Source organism: Lampetra fluviatilis, chromosome 80 (assembly GCF_964198595.1).
Source record: "Lampetra fluviatilis chromosome 80, kcLamFluv1.1, whole genome shotgun sequence".
NCBI classification, from domain to species: domain Eukaryota; kingdom Metazoa; phylum Chordata; class Hyperoartia; order Petromyzontiformes; family Petromyzontidae; genus Lampetra; species Lampetra fluviatilis.
Window position 1 is genome coordinate 1,301,231 of NC_136354.1, and position 17,219 is coordinate 1,318,449.

Genomic DNA, 17,219 nt, shown 5'->3' on the forward strand with positions numbered 1-17,219 from the left:
TGGCTCGAGTTCTGGACCGGGGTCAAACATCCGCGATTCGACGGCATTACCATCGACAATTCCTCCGAAATGTGCCGATGCCTGGACGAGGAGGGTGCCGCCATCGAGAACGACGCCATCTGCAATGACGATGTTGACGTCGCTGCAATGAATGCGCACGTGGACGATGACGATGTCAACAACGACGTGCCAGAGTCGCCGGCCAGCAACGCGGGCTGTGACCTTGTTCACGCGGCGGTCTTGCCCAAACAATCTCTCCTCAGTGGCGGCGTCAACCTGGCGCTGCAGGCGCTGAACTACATCATTCACCCCGACGACAAGAATGCCGGAGATCGTGTTCCCCCTCCTATCGCGGTGGTTTCACGCGGCGAAGACCCAATCGTCGAGTGAGACGAGAACGACGTCCTCATGTCGGCGGTTTTCGCGTCTTTGTTCCTTCTGGGCAAGGGATTGTCCAAGGGCACGTTGCGGCCAAATATACATTCGACGAAATGGCGAATGGACATTGGCAAAAACGGCATGTCGCAACCACGCGCGGGACCACAGGCTCGCAAGCCACTCGTCCCGCGCGGGAAACGGTCGCGGCCGGAGGAGCCAGCTCCGATGCCGCAAGAGTCTGCTGTGGCGGTGAAGCGGCGACCAAGCCCACCTCCGCCCGGCGTCACTCCACGTTGTCCGCCCCCTGTCTCGGTCGAACACGTTGTCTTCGTTCCGGGGTACGGAAGGCTGTTCCCGAACGATTTCCGCTGCTTACAACCTGGCCAGTGGTTGAACGACACCATCATCAACCTGTTCGGGCAGTTCTACTGCCTGCCGCGAGCGGCATACGACCACCTGTTTAACACGTTCCTGTACACAAAGTTCTTGGCGGGCCATCTCGACGACTTGAATTGCGTCTTCGATGGCGTGTCTTCCAGGCCGGTGTGGATCATACCGATCCACGACCAGTCGCACTGTCAGATCTTGGTCATCGTCAATGCCACGTGCCCACCAAGGTCGACTGCCAAGCTGTTAGACTCAATGGCTGCATGCGGGCAGTCGCGCAACGCCAAAAACATCGCGGCCTTTGCCAGCACGGTGGTGGACCGGGTCGTGCGCGCCGAATCGGTGAGCACGCCGGTGGCGATCACCACCGTGGCAATCACCACGGTGCTTGTGCCGCAGCAATCGAATGGCTACGACTGCGGCGTCTATGCCCTGCTCAACATCATGCACCTGGTGTGCCATTACGACAACATCGTGGCCGTTCAAGGACCAGGTCAGGTGGATTGGCGCGCGTGGTACACGCAGGAGGCGGCGTCACAGCACAGGCGCGACCTGCTGCAACAGCTACATGAACTTAAAGACCTACACCAATAAATCAACAATCATCATCTGATGCAATAGTAACAGCTACAACTTGCTGAAGTCGTGATCGGCCGGATTTTTTGTACAGGTCGAGCACAGGACGACGTTGTTGATGTCGGGCATGAGATCCGGATTGAGATGGTACCGGACGTCGTTCACGCGCAGCACGGAGACGTGCCGTTCAACGAGATGCTCCGGCAGGGTGCACTGCTCGGCGACTTGCTCATTGGTGAGGCGGAACACAATGGGAAGCTGTTCGACGGGGCCAGCGTCGACGATGGTCTTATTGTCCTCAAAGAGAAACTCATTGCACGACGCGCACGCCGCGATGTGCCCCGTGCCGGGGTCACGGGCGGCCGCACTGCGCTGACAGGGCACAGCGTCGTCGTGGCCTACCGCGCCGCCAATGGCTCGCAGGATCAGCTCGCAGACCACGGGTCCGTTAGGCCCATGCAGGTTCTAATCATTGAAAACAAAGGCGTCGGGATGGTTTGCGCACAGGTGGAAATACAGCAGCGCCAGACGCGGATCCTTCGCGAAATTTTGCGACTTCGCCAGGAACCTGACGGTCTCCTCACTAGGGTCCTGCTCAGCGAGAGCGGTCTCGGCCAGAGACGCCAGCATGGCGTCCTCAGTATCGACACTGACACGTCGCTTCTCGGCCTTCGCGACGCGTGCGCGCTCCAGTCGGGCAGCACGCTCTTTGGGCGTCTGGGGCGTGGCACGTCGGGCAGCCAACGAGACGCGCGCGCGCTCCAGTCGGGCAGCACGTTCTTCGGGCATCTCGTCCTTTTTTGTGCGCCCGCCGCCGTACTGTGGCCAGACGTCGCCGATGGTTGCGAACATATCCACTTTGTCCACACCGCCGATGGTTTCACTGAACGTCGGCGATCGCGCCAGAAAACTTTTGCAGTTAAGCAAACTGCAATATGCCAAGACAGTCACAGTCACTGAACTGCGCAGAGTGCACGACAGACAAATATGCACGACAGACAGCCAAATAATCCTTGGAGGGCAGTGTGGAACCTGTTGTTCCTCCCTGTATAAGATTCAAATACTGTCAATAATATCTGTATAATAATAAAATACTGTCAATTTTCCTTTTTCACACTCACGATGTATGTATCATGTCAGAATAATTTATAAATAAGAAATGCCAAACCTATTTTTTTCAAATTAAGAAATGGCAACCTCGTGTCTTACCCACAAATGTAGCAACTATCCAAAGCGTTGAATAGGCACGTAAAATAAATTCATCAACTGAAATTGATTATGCTCCTGACAAATAAACAAGTCACGTGAGATTAGATTATTTACAATGCATGTACATTACATGCCAATGTTCATCATCATCATCAGCCATGCTCAATCTACTGCTGGGAGAAAAGGTTCCGCAATATTTTCCCCGATATTGTCACCATCCCTCATGATCTTGTGATCCACCCAGCTCATGCGCATGAGATGATCTCATTGCTTCATCTCTGTGGTGGTTATTTTCTCACACGTGTTTTCTCCATCGGTTGACATTCCATCCCAAGTTCTGTCCACTAGCTATTATCCCTTTTAGCCACGATGTGTCTTGGCCAAGCCTAATTAAAACTCTACTTGCATTTTTGCAATGTTGCATTGAGGAGAAAGTAAAGTAACCAAAAAATAACTGTATGAATTATAATAGAGATGGTCAAAATGAAATAAAAATAATGAAATAATGACTGTAAATCTATAATAATTAATTGAAAAACTGGAAAGTGTGCTGGGAGTGGGGGGGGACTCCAGTTGAATCGTAAACATGGTCACAGGCAGCCATTGCCACCATGCACACATGTCCAGTTAGGGATGTTCATTGAATTTTTAAGGGTGTTGCGATAATTGCATGCACAAAAGACTATTAAAAAAACCATTACCAATCTTCAGCACACCCACAATGACCGGAGTGAAGTATTGTCAAAACCAGCTCAATGACTGACATGGCGTGGTTAGGCCTTCATCTAGCAGTGGCTTGACCAAGTGGTGTACGTTTATTATATTGTTTATATTGTATCTATAATGATCAGAACAATGACATTGCAACATGCGTCTGTAAAAATGCGTGCCATGCGCCACGCAGTTTGATCAAGTACTCAAAAAGTAGAAGATTATAGATTCCATGACTTAGGAATCAATACAATATTCCATAAGCAAACGGTACAAATCGATAATAAAAGTGCAGGAGATACAAAAAACTGAGTACGCTTCGCCAGTACTCTAACTTACAATACGATATTATATGTGCATAGGCAGCTTATTCTGCGTCAAGAGATACGAGAAAAAAGCTTATCATTATACTCATGGTGTTTTTAGTGATAAAGCAAATATCTGTGGAGTCACGTACCGCCTTGAAGACTCTTAATAGAAGACTCTTAATATTTATGTTGAAGCCTATTCGCCATTGTTTGAAGCACCATCGGTGGGGGAGGGAGAGAGCACAGAGGTGGTGGGGTGGGAAAGGACTGGCACCAAGATGGCCTCGAGTGGCATAGGAGAGTTAATGCAGCGAATAAGATGCACGACAGACAGACAGACAAATAATCCCTGGTGGGCAGTGTGGAACCTGTTGTTCCTACCTGTATGTATAAAAAATAACTTGACTTTAGGTAGCCAGGCAGACAGCCCCCTTAACTATCGCCCCCCCCCTCCCTAAGGCCCCTCCCCTGACCCCTCTTCCCTTAGGCCCCTCCCCTGAACACCCACACCCCCATATCCTTAGGCCCCTCCCCTGACCCCCCCCCTTAGGCCCCTCCCCTGACCCCCTCTCCCTCAGGCCCCTCCACTGACCCCCCCCCCAAGGGCCCTCTCCTGACTCCCCCCTTCCTTAGGCCCCTCCCCTGACCCTCCTCCCTTAGGCACCTCCCCTCTCCGTACCCGGCAGTAGGTCTCCACCAATCAAAGAGCTGTTTATGTTATATATTTATTTATGCACGACAGACAGACAGTCAGACAGACAGACAATAAATCCCTGGTGGGCAGTGTGGAACATTGTTCCTACCTGTACAAGCATCTACCAGACGTGGAATCATAATTGCTGAGTCCCTTAGGCCGCTGCTATTGGCTGAGCACTTCCGGTATACAGTCGCAACCATGCGCTTTGTTTCAAACTTCCAATGGCTTTGTTGCCAGGAGGCAATTGCGTTACCGTATTGCCGCTATTGTCTGCGCAGTGCGCAATCTACCAGTGCTAAAACTGTACAGGGGTAACTACCAGTAGATGTGTAATAATGTTCCAGGAGACTTGGACGCCGGGGTTGGAGGCACACATATTTATTCCGTGTCGGGTACAGCACAACACTGGACATACAACACTGGAGGGGGTATCGGCCCCCTCACCCGTCTAACTGGGAATACACCCTCTAGCTACGCCTAGCCTACCTCTTAGTCCTCCACTAACGGGCTAGGGGAGGCTAGCTAGCCCGACACTGGTAAGTCGGGCTCACGGTACCCGGAGTCCCAGACCAGCTCTTACAAGAGCACCGGCTCTGGCTCTCGGGACCACGCCGCTGGCTCGATCCTGTTCGGCCCTGATAAGGGCGGCGATCCAGGGGAGTCCAGGGCTCTATCTAGACGATCTTCTGTCTTCACTGGTTAGCTTCAACATCTCTCCCCTGAGCCCTCCGGCTCATCCCCTTTTATACCAAAACCCCCGCTGAGGGGTGGGGCCCCGGGGGATCCCAGCTCCGAGTCAGCCCCCCAGGCTGCCCGATGCGGACGTCACTGGGAGCACCTTTCCGTGCACCGACATAGCCACGCCCACTGTGTTTCTTTCCCGTGTGATCCCATTGTATAACAGCCCCTCCGTAACACCCCTACATCACCCCCCCCCTGTACAGCTCGCAGCCGTCCCAGCTGCAACAATACGACAATAAAAGTGTATTTACCCCATGAACCCGCGTGTGCCTCACAATTTTTTTCAACAATAACGACAACAAGAACAACAACAAGAACAACAACAGCAAGAAGAGAAAATAACCCGACGCACCCCCCCCCCCCCCGAATAAATACGAATTCTGTAAGAGCACCATATATACAATTATCAGGAAAACACAGCACACACACAACACACAGTGAACACAACATATATGCAATCCTCCGGGCATCACAAAAGTCTGCGCATTTTCGCGCGCGTTCTTGCAGCAGGCCCGTCACACGGGGCAACCCCGGATGGCGGACTGTTGGGTGGCAACCGTCTGTGTCCGAGTGAGTCAGTTTCTGTTGCCGCGTGACCCTCGGCATCCCCAGGAGGGGTTGGCGGGCGTGAGCCCGTCACTCCCAGTGCACCTGGGGGCGGGACAGCCGGCAGCACGTTAGGTGAGAGCAGCGGAGGCGGACCCTGGGAGTCGGCAGACCCCCCACATGTTTGGCCACGCGTGTGTGAAGTGGGAACTCGGACCACAACGAACGGTTTCAATCTGGAGGGGTGCACAAACCACTGCCGCTTCCCCAATTTGATACGTACACACTGAGGCCGCAAAACCTGAACCACCTCCACAGGACCCCGCCACGGCCGCACCAGTTTAGAGGAGGTTGCAAGTGGTACTTGGGGACAGTGTAACCATGCCCTGTCACCTGGTTTCCACAGCAGCACGTGCGCCCGACCCAGCCTGAGCCTCTCGTTAGCCTTCTGGCGGAGGTCGGAATTTTTCATAGCAGCCTCCCATGCCTCTGTTAATTTAGCAATATTAAATTTCACATGGGCGGCCAATTTAGATTTACCCCGCGGCGTGGAGATCTGCAGCTGGGTCTGAACAGGTGGGTTAGGTTCGCGGCCATACATCAGGAAGAAGGGGGAAAATCCCGTTGCCGCATGGGGAGCCATTGTATATGCTGCCAACACCCCTTGAATTTGAAGGTCCCAATCGGTCTGTGAGTCCGAGACCTGTTGGGACAGCATTGACGTGATGGTTCGATGCAGACGCTCCACCATCCCGTCAGTTTGCGGATGATATGGGGAGGTACGAATTTTTTTCGTTCCCAGGAGCTCACAGACCTCTTGGAGAAGTTTACCAGAAAAATGTTTGCCCTGGTCGGTCAGCAGCCGCTCCGGAGCACCTTTGTCCAGGACGTATCCCTGGACAAAGGCCTCCGCGATGGCTGCTGCCGACTGGTTGGCAAGGGGCCAGGCCATAGGCCAGCACGTAAAATATTCCACCCCGGTCAACAGGTATCTGTTGCCCCTGGGGGTAGCAGGGAATGGGCCCAGAATATCAAGCGCGACAAGCACGTTGACCCTGGAAACTCTGATGGATTGCAAAGGCGGGTTAGACTCCCGTGCTGGTGGTTTACGTTGCGCACACCGAGGACATGACCCCAACAGATCCCCGACATCCCTTGTCATGCCCGGCCAAAAAAAATCCAGCTGGAGCATGGCGAGGGTCTTTTGAGTCCCCAGGTGGAGGAGACGCTCATGCGCGGCCCACACCACCTTACCCCGCAAAACAGAAGGGACCACCAGCCGGTGTCGATGGGATCTCCCGTCCCAATGCATTAACAGACCCTGGACCATCTCCCATGAGTCGACATCACCCCTCTCCCGCCCAGCACTTCCGACGCGACGACGCAACGTGAAGAGGGAGGTGTCCTCCATCTGGAGGCGCCCCCATTCAGCAACAGGCAACCCCAGCAAGGAATCTTTTCCCTGTTGTGCAATCGAACCCGTCATCGACGTTGCGTCAGCGGCAGCCGCCAGGACCGGAATGGACATGTTGCTCGGAGGCCTGCAACGCCCCGACCCCAGGAGGCATGCGCATTCGGAGGTGGTTGGCAGCCATGACAGAGCGTCCGCATTGGTGTGGCGAACGCCCTTACGGTACGTAGTTTAGAAATCGAAGTCCTGGAGAATCTCCAACCATCGAGACAATTGTCCCAATGGTTGTTGAACTCGCAGGGCATACTGTAGTGCCGCATTATCTGTGCGGACGGTGAAATGCCGACCGTACAGATATGGGCGATACTGTTGGATGAAGTTAACAATTGCCAACAGTTCCCGACGGGTGACACAATATCTTTGCTCCGCTGGAGACAACACCCGACTACCGTATGCTACTACCCGTTCCACGCCGTCAACCACCTGTGAAAGCACGCCCCCAATTCCCGTGTTGCTCGCGTCCGTGTCGAGCAAAAAGGGTTTGGAAAAATCAGGGTAAACCAAAGGAGGAGCCTTTACCAGAGCGTCCCGGAGGGATCGGAAAGCAGCCTCATTCTCCTGTCCCCAGTGAAACCGGACCCCCTTCGATGTCAAAGCATGTAAGGGCTTTGCAATCGTTGCAAAATCCGCGACAAACCGTCGGTAATTCGACGCGAATCCAACGAAACTCCTGACCTCTCCCACAGAGGTGGGAGTCGGCCAGGAGCTGACACACTGCTTTTTGGCGGGATCGGTAGCAATACCTGAGTGTCCCAAATAACGCACAGATTCACGTAACAAATGACACTTCTGGGGTTTAAATTTCAAATTAGCAGCCCGCATTTTGAGGAAAACCGCCCGCAACCTCTGGAGATGTTCGTCGAATGTTTTGCTAAAGACGATAACGTCATCCAAATAAATCAAGCACGAGTCCCATTGTAACCCATCCAAGACCAATTCCATCAATCGCTGGAAAGTTGCCGGCGCTGAGTGGAGTCCCATCGGCAACCGGTTGAATTGGAACAGGCCGTGCGGTGTACGGAATGCAGTTTTGGGTTTCGAATCATCGTCCAGAGGAAGCTGCCAGAATCCCGAAAGCAAATCCAATGTGGAGAAGAATCGTGCCCCCGCCAAGGCGTCAACCGATTCGTCCATCCGTGGGAGCGGGTATGCGTCGGCAACAGAAATTTTGTTGAGGCGACGAAAATCGACGCAAAACCGCAACGAGCCGTCATGTTTTTTTACTAAGACAATCGGCGCTCCCCAAGGGCTGGTAGAAGGAGAAATGATGTCGGCGGCTAACATGTCATCAAAGGCCGATTTGACATGGTCCGTTTCGGCGGGACTTAACCGAAAAGGATTCTGGCGTATTGGCGCGCTGTCACCCATATCAATATGGTGACGCAGCAGATGAGTACAGCCCAGATCGTATTTGTTCCGACTGAAAACGTCGGAAAATTCACGCTGCAGTGTTAAGCTTTTGACGCTGTAAGTCTGACAGGTCCGTCGATCCCGCACAAAGCGCCTCGAGCCACCCCTCATCACTGTCCGTATGTGGTCGCAGCAGAGGGGCAGCGCTTATGTGATTTACGACGGGCTCCTCACAGGGCACCGGCGTTGCATGCGCAAGCACGGTCCCCTGTGGAACCACCACCGTCCGCGACCCCACATTGAGGACCGCGATGAAAGGGTCCCCGTCCCCTTTAACGATGGTCTGGGCCGGAATTAAGTGAGGTCCGCTAACCCCGACCCTAGACGGTCCCAGCAGAACCCCCTGGTCCCCAATCCCCTTAGCGAAAGGCCGACGTAGTTTAAGAGGCACCAGCATCTGGGCCCCCGGCGGTACACGTACCGTTCTATCGACGAGCGCCGGTACCGTCGCGAACGCCGTCCGACCGGCAGAGGGAGACGGCAGAAATGACATACGTCGGCCCGGCGGGAGCTCAATACAGCCCTGGTCGACTAAGATTCGGATCGGCATATTGGCCCCAGCAGGCACGGAACCGCCAGCGAGGAGGAGACAAAAATTGGGCCAGAAAATTTGATATCCCCGATACAAATTTGCGCTCGAATTTGTCCAATGATGCCAAGTGAGCCCCCGTTAGCAGCATAGAACGGAAAATCAACGGGCAGCAAAGGACGGCTCTGAACAGGAAGAATGTTGTAAATTAATTCCGAAATAATGGTCGCCGATGCTCCCTTATCGACCAGGATGCGCACCTCAACCCCATCAATGTGCCCCACAACGACTGACGACCCCGACAACGCGGCCACAACGCGATGGGCCAACATGGACCACTGGCTGGGTTGGATATTAGTCCCCACAGTGGTACGTGTTGGCGTGACGGTGTGCAATTTCAGACCCCCGTTCGTTGCGGTGCGTGAGTGTGTGATGGGTGTGTGCGTAGGCCAACCATGTGGGGTGCCGCGACTCGCCGGGTTATGTTGTTGGAGCTTAGGAAGAGGCGCGGCGTCCTGTCGAGGCGTCGCCCCGCGCTGCTGAGGAGACCGGCATCCCGAGGCCACATGACCCCGGAGGCCGCAATTGTAGCAGCGCGGGAGCGCTCCCGATGACTTTGGCTGGTCGAGGCGGCTCGGTCCGTCCCGAGCCGGCCGTACTCCCGCTCTCCACTCCAGCTGATGGTCGACGGCGCAAATTTCCTCCGCCGGGAGGGTGGCTGCAGCCACGGCACGGCCGGTCGCCGCCTTGCTGGCCTTTCGTCGCTGCGAGAGTAAGTTGGCGTGGAGGTGTCGTGCGGCCCGGAGGGAAGACATCTCAGCGTCGTCCTGCGCCACGACGACAATGTCCAATTTGTCAGCCAGCAAGAGGATCTTCTCCGTCACCATGGCATCCACTCCTTCGTCATCCATTCGCGGGAAAGCCGTTCTTGCCAGTGCCAGGAGAGCTGTGCGATACGCCAGGGGCGACTCCTTGGCACCCCGCTGACGATCGTAGAATAGCTGTCTGCAGTCAGAAGGTGGTCCGTAGACTGCAGCCAGCAGCTGAAGCGCCATCTGCAGCGTGGCGCGCTTGGCTTTCGGCGCCGAGGTGAGAGTGGCGAGGGCATCGCTGTCAAGCATCGCCGGCAGCGCACGGAGAGCCTCGGCATCTGTCCACTGCGCCATCTCCTGGTGTGCGAAGAAGCGCCGCTGAAAGCCGCCCCAGTCACCATCTTCGCCCACGAACTCCTTGAGGGGAGGTAAACGTTGGTGCAACGCTGCGGCCACAGTCGAAGTTCGCCCCCCGTTGCTCCCGTCACTCGGCTCAGCTTCGGCGTGAACGATGAGTGGCATCGCCAGTCGCACCACTGGTGACGCGCTGGCCGCTCCTGATGACGTAGCAGCCACTGTACGCCCGACGTCGGACGTGAGGCTCAGCCCGGCCACGCCCTCAGCAGTCGCTGCGGCGATGGCGGGAAATTCAAAATCCGGCTCCGTGAAAGTGGCGGGAACCCGTGCTGCCCGTCGGCTGTCGTCGCTCCGTGGCGGTCCACCAGCCCCCAGCCACGTAATTTGGTCAAGCGTGGCAGCAGCAGCGTAAAGTAGCTCTGCCAGTCTCGCGTGAGCCTGCCGCAGTCCATCTGCTGACGGCTCCCCTCCATCCAGATGCTGCGGTGTGGATGGACCCGGCCCCGGCTGCTCGGCGTCGCCTTCAGCCATCTCGGGCTCAACTTCGGCAGCGGTGTCCTCTGCCCCCGGTTCCCTGGCACGAGCCGTCCGTCGCGTGTCCATGTTCGTAGCAAATCACTTCTAACACCAGATGTAATAATGTTCCAGGAGACTTGGACGCCGGGGTTGGAGGCACACATATTTATTCCGTGTCGGGTACAGCACAACACTGGACATACAACACTGGAGGGGGTATCGGCCCCCTCACCCGTCTAACTGGGAATACACCCTCTAGCTATGCCTAGCCTACCTCTTGGTCCTCCACTAACAGGCTAGGGGAGGCTAGCTAGCCCGACACTGGTAAGTCGGGCTCACGGTACCCGGAGTCCCAGACCAGCTCTTACAAGAGCACCGGCTCTGGCTCTCGGGACCACGCCGCTGGCTCGATCCTGTTCGGCCCTGATAAGGGCGGCGATCCAGGGGAGTCCAGGGCTCTATCTAGACGATCTTCTGTCTTCACTGGTTAGCTTCAACATCTCTCCCCTGAGCCCTCCGGCTCATCCCCTTTTATACCAAAACCCCCGCTGAGGGGTGGGGCCCCGGGGGATCCCAGCTCCGAGTCAGCCCCCCAGGCTGCCCGATGCGGACGTCGCTGGGAGCACCTTCCCGTGCACCGACATAGCCACGCCCACTGTGTTTCTTTCCCGTGTGATCCCATTGTATAACAGCCCCTCCGTATAATGTGGTATAATGAAATATGTTCCTGTAATACGAATCATGTTGTATTTTGAGTGGTATTTAGAGAGAGAAGGTAGTGCGTTTTGTCACCAGGTGTTGGGGGCTGGGTAGTCTGTGGAAATGTTTTGCATCGGCTGATTTATCCACGAGCCAAAATAACCACGTTGTTTCAGCAACCCCACCTGGATTCCAATCTATGAATTATATTATAGTCATGTCATTCTATTTATTTAATTCTTCTGATTTCATTCTATTCATTTTTTGCCATTAATGTCCTTTTCGTCCATATGGACTGTACCTATGATCCACTGTTTTGGGAGGCAAGGGTTGTTGGATCATTCAGAGATTTGTAAAAATCACAACGGGGAATGCAGACAACTCGACGGTTTGCATATCCGTCTGTGCGGATCTTCATTCAACCACCTTCTTATCTACGAGTGTGGATTATACAGTTAACTCCAGTCATGGCCGCAATTAAATATCGGCATGAATCAGAATTTCGGATAATGAGCCATTAGACTCGATAATGTTTTCCTGCATAAAACCTCTGCAATGGTATAATTAATCACTAGTCAAATTTACTCGTCTCAAATCGTGAAATTATAGGTCTTCTGTAATTTTATAGAACCCAGCAGACTGTGGTGGATGCTAATTTATTGTCATGTAAAAGAATTCAGAACATGGTAAAAACAACACTTAAACAAACACTTACCGGAACGTTCTGAAGCGTTTCTAGCAATACAACCTCTGTAACCGCCTCACCGAAGCAATTACCACACTCGACTCCGTCATCACTACATTTCACAGTCACAACGCAACACCATATATCTTTGTTATGAATATTATCATTATTGTATTATTAGTGGGAGATTTTAGGTCTCCGTGTGAGTCTCTGTCTTAGTCTGTGGGGCTGTCTATCTATTTGCTCAATAGCTAGCCAAAATTCACTGCGACAAAGACTGGAGTTTGTATGATACGTTATGCTCCTTGATGAGATCAGCAAGGTTGTATGGTTCATTTATGACTAGCTCTTTTGTATGTGTAGTGGTGATACGCGCTGGAAGCAGGGATCGTGTGGCAGCGCGTGGTGATTGGCTGTGTGTCGGTGACGCGCGCTGACGGTGAGGGATCATAGGGCAGCGCGGGGTCATGGGTTATGTGGTAGTGATTGGCTGTGTGTTGGTGACGCGCGCTGACAGGGAGTGATCGTGTGGCAGCGCGGGGCGATTGGTTGTGTGGTGGTAACACGCGCTGGGAAAACGGATCGTAGGGCAGCGCGTCGTGATTGGTCGACTAGGGTGGGTGCTCACATCGCGGTCCGCATAGACTCCGTCTCCTCGGGAGCGGAGGGCTATATAAGGCGGTGCGCGCGGGCGCTCGGGGAGTTGGTGACCAGTGAAGACAGAAGACGGAGGAGGAAGAGGTAGGGCCCTGAGACCCCTAGTCCCGCTGTCCTTGTAAGGGCCGGGACCCTGTGTGGCTCAGAGGCGGGACCTTGGGACCCGGGGCCGGACGTCCGTGTGAGGGCCGGGCCACGGGACCCAGTGGTCGTGACCCATACCCAAGCTGGGGTGGGTCTGTAGGTTTCCCTGGGAGCTACGGGGCTGGAGAGCCCGTGTGTGGGTAGCCGGGTGGAACGTGTAGCGTGAGCTGTAGTGTCCACACGTGTTATTGTGGCTAAGGAAGAGCTGTAGTGTCCACACGTGTTATTGTGGCTAAGGAAGAGCTGTAGTTGTCCACACGTGTCATTGTGCCCAAGAGAAGAGTTAATAAAGTGTGCTACCCGTCAAGTGGTCTCCCGCCGTAATTTACAATACTACATATGTAATGAGTCTGAACTAATAATGTGTTAGTTCAGGAACGGGAAGCCAATGCAGCTCAGTGAGCACCTGAGGGACATTTTCGGATCTTGCAGTACCGTATTGGTGATGGTGTGTATCTATGTGCGTGTGGGCTGTGAGCTGTGTACAAGTGTCCACCCCGCTCTTCTCTGCGTGACAAAACCAATGCCATCTCCTTGCTTAATCTCATGCATATCTTCCTTCAAAGACAATTCTAAAGCATAAGATTAGTGCCAGATACAGCAACATTTGCCAATGTGATTTGTACCTTCGAACCATACCAGTGTATCAATAGTTACATTTTTAATTACAATGTGATCGAGGGACTGTGCCTTGACTTGTTGTGGTCTGGGACTGTTTTTGTTGTTTAGCTGCCTTGCCAAGCTTGTATTTGGTTTAAAGCTTTCGTGACTGAATGAAGCTGTCTTTCCGACAGACCTGTTCTTCACCTGAGGACGGCTGCTTGCGTTGTGGCCGAAACGTCGTGAGAATTATTTTATGTTTTATTTTTATTATTTTATTATTTCCCTTCTACGTGACTTTACGGAAATAACCAAGAAGACTTGTATTTGGTGTTAACAAATCGGCAGGAATGTATATACTTACATGCAACTTGTACTTCTGTACTTTAGATATTCTAGCAGTCACCAACTGCTTCGCGGGCGGTGTGTATATGCTTAGTTGGTGTGGAGTTGAAAGTGGCTGGACACAATATACATGTTTTGGTGATTGTTTTATATTTATTTTTGTGAGGTTATATGTATTTTTATGAGACGCTCAATCGACAATAGTCAAGAATGCAACTTATTAAAATATAGAATGCAACGTATTCAAATATCTGGCGATACACGATATTCTTCGTGTACACTCCGTCTTCCTCCTCGTCGTCAGGTCCCTCAATAAGCGCCGTGATGTTGGATCTTGCCGTGACTCGCGATAGTGCCACGTACAGTTGGCCGTGCGAGAAGCATGGCGTTGGTAGATATTATCCCAGGTTGTGAACAGTTTGCCCTTGCGCCTTGTTGATGGTCATCGCGAAGGCTGGGACAATGGGGAACTGCTTGCGCCGAAGTCGAAATTGGAAGTCCTTCATGTCGTCGTCGCTGATGAAGATGATCCGAGGGATCAACACCTCCTTACCGTTATGGGTTCCTGTCATGATAGTCGCGCGAATGACATGCGGCTTCATTTCCACGATGCGAAGCCGTGTTCCGTTGCACAGGCCAGCGTCCGGGTTCAAGTTGCGCATCATCATCACTGGGATGCCTTTCTTGAGGATCAACTTGTGTGGCGGAACCCCGTTGATGTTCACCGAGTTGAGGACCTCTGTCTCAAAGAATGCTGACCCTGCTCTCTCGTCGTCCTCAACCGAATCTGTAGACAGGTACACTTGTGGAGCTTCTCTGAGGCGATCCGAGACAGCCTCATTCACTCGCTGCACAGCGGCGTTGGTCGGCGTCAGAAGTGCGGCGAGCGACATAGTCGTTCGTTGCCACCGTAGGGTCATTCAATTCATCTGCACTGTACATGGCATTGACAATCCTCTTCAACCCGAGTGGAACGGGCAGATGATTGCCGTCCTCATCTCCGTCGATGTTTGGGTCGTATGCAGGATTGTCGATCACCATGGCACGTGGAATCTTCATGCAATCCGGACCGAGGTCTGGATCAACTTCATGCCTACCCTCTCCGACTTTCAAAAGAAATTCTGAAAAGGCAGCCAGTTCTGCAGCTGATTCTTGGTTCTCTGCGCACTGGACTCTCATGTTCACAGTCAGATGAACTTGCTTGATGTGGGACCACAGGTCGGACGACTTGAAACACGCATCCACAGTATCAGCTGGTGTTCCTTTCTTGACAACTGGCAGAATCTGTCGAAAGTCACCGGACAGGACAACCATTTTGCCTCCAAACGGTTCATGCAGATTGTCCAAAATATCGCGAAGCGTGCGATCCACCACTTCAAACGCAAATCGGTGCGTCATTGGGGCTTCATCCCAAACGATAAGACTTGCCTCCTTGATAAATGCTTTGAGCTTGGACTGTTTGCGAATGAAGCATGTGGATTTGTTCGTCGGTTTCAACGGGATCTTGAACGTGGAATGCGCGATACGGCCACCTGGAAGCAGCAGCGAGGCAATGCCGCTGGAAGCAACAGCAATCGCAATCTTGCCTTGAAGACATATCTTCACCAGCACATGGTTGAGCAGCGTGGACTTCCCCGTGCCGCCCGGACCATCGATGAAGAACAGATTTTGATCGGGTTTACGGTCTTCGACTGAGCCAACAATTTCGTCGTAGATTTCTCTCTGGTTCGTGTTGAGTCTGTCAGCACGTTCTACGATGTCTTGTAGCTCGTTTCTATCATATCCTTTCAATTCGCAGCGGATATGGTTGTTCTCAAGCAGCGAGTCCAAGACCAAATGTGGGTACTCGGAAAGCTGCGGGAGGTCGTCAAAGTCCGACAGAGCCATCCCACCTGCCATGAGGAACTCGTGGAGGCTGTGAAGGGTCTTGAACTTTACCATTTCTTCTTTGTTGGTCAGCTCGCGGTACTGGTACTCGTAATCGCGAGCCAATTCGTCGTAGAATTTATCCCAGAGAGCCTTCGTATCTGCTGGCATGGAATACAGTAGAATCGTTGACGAAGCTGGTACGGCATCTGAAAGAGCGAGGCTTCTTCCAGACACGCAACCCATTCGCGATCGCTCTCAAGGTAGCCTGCTCGCATGGCTGCTTCCAGCGGTTTGTTTTGTTTTATTTTATTCGTAACGCACCATCCATATGCGCTCCACCATCCACCATGGCCTTGCATCGCAAAGACACAGCTCCGGTGTGCGTCAGCGTGTGCGCCATCCACAGTGACATTGGTCAGCAATGGTACCGTTCCGGTCGCACACAGGTTGGCCCCTGCATCCTCCGTCTGTATGTACACACACAGACAGATCCGCTATGGGGCCACCTATTTTTTTCTTATATAAAAATGTATTTTGTTGGTGTTTTTACGTTTACGTATTCCCATTGTGGGTGTTTTACGCATGCATCAGATTTTAGGGTTCCTCACATATGGTATCAGAGGTGTGCGTCACTCCATTTCACAATCGAACAATAACGGGGATCGTTTCAGTTATGAAAGCTTGCAGATAGAAACATTGCATGATCGTATACTATAATGACAGAATTTGTACCCCAGTGGAGGGCATCCCCCACCCGGCGCTTCTTACCGGTACTGTGAGACTTACAAATCCAGACCTCTCCTCCTCGTGAACCGTTCACAATACCCTGTGGTAGTACCATAATCATCTCAATAAAGCGATCACTTTCCAATGCGCATTTTGATCCCGAGAGTTACCCGGGCGGTGTCACACTGTACTCATTGTTTTAGCATGTCGCAAATTCCGATATGCCTTGTGCAGCGGCCAGAGAGTGACAGTGGCGGGGGCCGGGCTGCAACCTTTTTTGACAGTTTATTACATTTCAAAGTGTATGGGATTGGCACTCAAAAACATGAAAAATGTACAGTAACGCCAACTGCATCCGTGCCAAATATGATACGCGGACACATGCTGCATATTATGCAACACATGCCCTTACTAGCAGCACCATGCACAACATCTCAATTACACAACCGAAGTAGACAGCAAGCCGTCCATGGAGACGTGATGAACGTCAATACATAATAATGGTAATAAGCCAGATAAACCGAAAAGTACCCACTGTACCCATCAAACCGTGAGCTCGGTTGCCGCATGGGGGTATTGACCCATGGGCGGAACTCCCGAAACTGTAGGGGGCGCTACGCAACTGGCCGTGGTCCCTGCAGGTGAAGCTGCCAGCTCAGTCCGCTAAGACTCACTGCATAGCGACCCCTGCCTACTAGTAAGGTAAAGTTGTTTGGGGACTCCACTAATCGCAGCACGCAGCACCCATTTTTTACATAAATATACGTAATATTACCGTAACTACTATTCGCACACTTGCATACACACCACACTCACACAGCGCAGGGTCTGTGCCCACAGTGCACT

General features: G+C 52.9%; 1 pseudogene; it reads right to left on the reverse strand.

Moving 5' to 3' along the window:
* Positions 1 to 1,392: 1,392 nt before the first annotated feature.
* Positions 1,393 to 15,922, reverse strand: LOC144953666 (uncharacterized; annotated as a pseudogene).
* Positions 15,923 to 17,219: the final 1,297 nt, after the last annotated feature.